The sequence below is a fragment of the Montipora foliosa genome, chromosome 12 (assembly GCF_036669935.1).
Source record: "Montipora foliosa isolate CH-2021 chromosome 12, ASM3666993v2, whole genome shotgun sequence".
Lineage (NCBI taxonomy): Eukaryota > Metazoa > Cnidaria > Anthozoa > Scleractinia > Acroporidae > Montipora > Montipora foliosa.
The window spans coordinates 4,989,147-4,994,146 of record NC_090880.1 but is presented as its reverse complement, the minus strand read 5'-3'; the positions used below and the strand labels follow the sequence as shown (position 1 = coordinate 4,994,146).

The 5,000-nt window shown below is 35.8% G+C and overlaps 1 protein-coding gene across 8 annotated transcripts in view; it reads right to left on the bottom strand.

Annotated features, from left to right (window-relative positions):
* Positions 1–5,000, bottom strand: part of LOC137978477 (MAM and LDL-receptor class A domain-containing protein 2-like) — a 359,940-nt gene that overhangs the window by 264,922 nt on the left and 90,018 nt on the right. The gene's annotated exons all lie outside the window — the stretch shown is intronic.

The following is a 5,000-nucleotide window of genomic DNA, read 5'->3' as shown; positions in this document are numbered from 1 at the left end:
ATAATAATAATAATAATAATAATAACAATAATAATAATAACAATAATAATAATAGATCGGTTTTCAATTGAGTGTCGAAAGTAATTAGATAATTACTTTGGTTTATGATTACTTCACTCAGTGATTGGTTCAATGTTCTCGCGCCATTTCTTCAACCAATCAGAAGTGAAACCAAAACCAATCGTGGCTCGCGCGTGCACATTTTCCCGCGCTTTGTGTCGGCTACGTGTAATTACTTCGAGGTTTCATTGGTTTGCCGGATTGTCTCCGTCCTTTTTGATTGGCCAAAGTAATTACTTTGGTTTTGGTTTTACAACACTCATTTGAAACTCGCTCTAATAATAATAATAATAATAATAATAATAATAATAATAATAATAATAACAATAACAATAATAATAACAATTATAATAACAATAACAATAATAATAATAAAAACAATGACATAAATAATAATAATAATAATAATAATAATAATAATTATTATTATTATTGCTATGTATTATCACAGGCCTAAAAGGTTCTCCTGGTCAATTATTTCCCTTGAGAGCGAGTGACAACAAGTCCCTAAAGTTCCCTAGCGAGTCCTCTCCTGATTCGCCAAAGGGACAAAACGTTTCTTAGGAGTCTAGCCGTTCCCAACAGAGCAATTTTCTGGATCAATTCAAGTCTGATAGTGGTGCCAAGCTTTTCGATGTTTATGTCAAACTTATCAGATATAGCCCCTAATGCACAGATCACAACTAGCAAACAGCAACAGTACAACAACAACATCAACAGCAACAACAACATTTATCGTACCCGACAGATTTAAATAAAGTAGGTTACAAAAACAATTAAATTGAAATATGATAACTAAAAGGGTACCAGCACCCTGAAATAACTATAAAGTTAGAAATGTCAGGGCGCTGGATCAGATAATTAAATTAAATGTTAACAGCGGATGTACAATATGGAGAGCACATATAAACTATCGTACACACAAACGTAACACTAAGACTAACAAGCACATAAACGTGGCAACTACAGTGTATAAGATAATCTTGAAAATACAGCTAGAAAGAATATGTATTTTTTTAAAACATCGTAATATTTTAAAATGAACCTATTTACGAAGAGTTTCACCATTATAATTTAAGATAATGTTCCTCGGCGCTCGAAATCTCATATTAAATTTACCATAGTTCGTTCTAAATCTGGGAAGATAATATGATTGTTTTGCTTCAGATCTTGCATTATATTGATGAACCTCACTCACTTCAGAAAAAAAGGTATCGAAAACAAGAGGTAATAATCTATTTTTAAATCTTTACATAAATAATGCAATATGATAGGAGACCAGGTCATGTAGTTTAATAATATTTATTTTTTTAAACAGAGGACTTAAGTGTTCATCGAATTTTAAGAATGTCATGTAGCGTAAAGCTCTGCTTTTTTTTTTTTTTTTGTAAAACAAAGAGAGGTTGTAAAAGTAGTTGGATAGGTGTTGCCCCAGGCAATTATTCCATAGATTAAAAAAGGGTATATCAGAGCATAATATAAGCTAATTAAGATAGTGATGTCTACATAATGGCGAATTTTAGATAATATTCCAAGACGTCTCTTCAGCTTTGTTGAAATATACTCGACCTGTGGTTTCCATGTTAAATTTGAGTCTATAAAAACACCAAGGTATTTAATATATCTTTCCTACTTTAGACCCGTGTTATTTATCATCAAGCTTAAATCACTGGTTAACTTTTTCTGAGGAGGGTGAAATACGACAAAACTTGACTTCTCTATATTTAGTGAAAGCTTATTAGAGCAGAACCATATATTTACATTATTTAATTCAGAGTTTATGTTATGTTTTAGAGTATCAATATCTCTATGCCTATGGAACACATTGGCATCATCAGCAAATAGATGAAATTCTAGAATTTTTGAGCAATGATAAAAATCATTAATACATAGTAAAAACAAAATTGGCCCGAGAACTGATCCTTGAGGAATACCACATGGGACTGTGACAAGATCGATGTTACACCATTCACTGTAACCTTTTGTTTACGGTTTTTGAGATATGAATTAAACCAGTCTTTAGCTATACCTCTTACTCCATAGTATTCAAGTTTATCAATTAGAATATCATTATGGTCTACCGTATCAAATGCCTTGCTAAAGTAAAAAATATAATCCACAAGACAGATCACCCTTATCAATTCCTTGTTGTACTTTCTCAATTATACTAAGAATTGCATAGTCAGTTGAGTGTTTAGCTCGAAAACCAAATTGTCCCATAAAGAATACTGTTTCTCTTTCTAACAAAGTTAGAGGCCTATTAGATATACGTTTCTCTAGTAGTTTGTTAAATATAGAGAGTAGGGAGATAGGGCGATAATTAGAGAGATTGGTCTGTGAATCTTTTTTAGAAATAGTTTTTCCCTTTGTACTTGCGGCTTGTAGGAAGTCTTTGGGAGACCAATATATCATCTTTTTTTATTTCAATACCCATTAATTCGCCCATTTTCATAACGATCTTGTTGGTGTCTTCTTGATCGGAGACAGGAATCCCTTGAATCTCCACACATCCACGTCGTGAGTATTGCTCCATATCATTACAGGTAGATTGTAATTTTCTCACTTGTGAATCTAGCGCTTTAACTGTTGATTTTAGGAATTCATTCTCCTTAGCAATTGTCTTGTTTACTGCCTCTTGCTCACTTAACGTTTTTAAAACTTCGTCGTACTTCTTGCTTGCATTATCAATGAACAACGTCAGCTCAGCGATCTCCGCTTTCAAAGAAGCGAGTTTTCATCGAGAATAAATCGTAGCGTGTCCACAATAAGGATATTAGTTGTCATAATGGAAAGCAAAAGCACACATAACGAAATTATCACAGAAAGAAGATTACCGCCATATTGCTTCCTGACCGCTGACTCGTTAGTGTCAGTGATAGACTATCACCCTGCAATCTACTTCTTCTAACTTTTACCCTACTTAATGTTTGCCCACAAGACGTTAGTTCAGTGGTCCAGCTCTTCATCGATCTTTCCACAAAGGCGATCACATTTTGTACGTGACTTAGACGAGTTTCAGGCTCTCAATAATCCAAGAATGTGGGACCATGTCGTAAGGCTTTCTTATAGTCCACCCACGGCATGGCCAAATTCCTGTGCTTAAGTTTGCTGTCTTCCAGAATAGCTTTGTCGATAAGAAGTTGGTCTTTTGTCCCACGGCTCGTTCTCCTGCACCCTTTCTGTGCCACTGGTAGCATCTCATTCTCCTCGAGAAAGGTGCAGATACAATCAAAAATTATCCCAGTCATTAGTTTCCACATGAAGGGTAGGCAGGATATTGGTTGGAAATTATCAACTGCATTCGCCTTTTGTGGGTCTTTTTGACATAGCACTGTTCTGCCATTCGTCGACCATGCTGGGATCGTATCTCCGTTCTTAATCATGTCATTCATTTGAATTGCAGTTCTGTCATGCAGTGGTGTCAAGTTCTTTAGCCAGAATCCCTGAACACCGTCAGGTCCAGGAGCCTTCCAGTTCGGGATCTTCTTGACTTTTGCTGCCACCATTCCAGTTGTTATAGTAATATTTTCTTGCACTATCTCTGTCCTTTCCCCTTTCATTTCTTTCAGCCATTCTGCTTCTGTTCATGCTCTACATCCTTACTCCAAATTCCCGACCAAAATTGTTTACTTTCTTCTGCATCTGGCACTGTTCCTTCAGACGTCATTTCACTATTTATAATTAATTCTTAATACACTCTCTTTTGGTCCTGCTGGAATAACCTGTTTAACCTGTACTGTTCAATTCTTAGTTCGTACCGTTCCAGTTTTACCGCCTTTGCCTGTAATCTTTGCTTTCCACTAGTACTGCCTCTCCTTTTGTTGTAATCTTATATTTCCTGACTAATTCATTGTATTTCTCTTTCGTTCTTAGCTCACCCCGCCTGTTTCTTTCCAATATCTTAATATGTCTCCTTAGTTTGTAAATGGAGCCCTTGATCCTTCTTTTCCACCAAGGGTCTTGTTTGTCCTTTCTACTGCCTTTTCCAGTTCTTAATACGACTTTCCTCGCGACGTAGACGGACGCAGCACGTATCAATTTATTTGTATCTGTAATGGTTTCCGTTTGTATAGCATTCATCACTTCACTTACCTTTCTGGTCCGTCTCACTTTTCGTCTGTCCACCTTCTTCAAACCTCTAGTGTCTTCATCTAGCTCGTTTTCCATTGTATCAACAAGTTCTTTGATCATTTTGCTATCTTCTTCATTGCGATTGTTATCCACACGGACACCAACTATCACTTCTCTTTCACTTTCGTCTGCTACTTTCACTCATTATTTATTATTATTATTATTATTATTACTGTTATTGTTGTTGTTATTGTTGTTGTTATTATTATTATTATTATTATTATTATTATCATCACTTGTAATCCTTTGCTTGCTTGTTTAGTCTTTGAAGCACCAGGTCCAACCATGGGCCTTAGGCACCAAATAGTTCACTTCATTGACAGAACCTTTCTCAACGAGCGAACTGATCTCAGAAGAGTAATTTTTTGGAGCTCATCAATGCCGACTGTGACTGGAATCTTATCAATATACTTTTCCAGTCCCTTCTTAATGACCCCAAGTGCACAAATGACAACTGGTATCGTCTCTGTTCCCATTTTCCACATTCTGGCGATCTAAATCATCAAGTCTTTATACTTAGAGAGTTTCTTGACTACCTTAACGGACGTTTTTCTGTCTGATGGGACTGCCATATCTATAATCTGACATTTCTGAATAGTGTGATCTCTGATTATGATATCTGGTTTATTAGCCACTATTTCCCTGTCAGTATGAATTGGCATTTTCCACAGAATCGTTGCTTATTAGTTCTCTACAACAGTACTGGTTTGTGGCCGTAAAAAGAGAAGTGGGGACAAAGAGTCTCCTTGAAAGATGCCTCTGTTAAAGACCCATTTGCATGGTTAAGATGAAGTGTTGTTTTCCAGTTC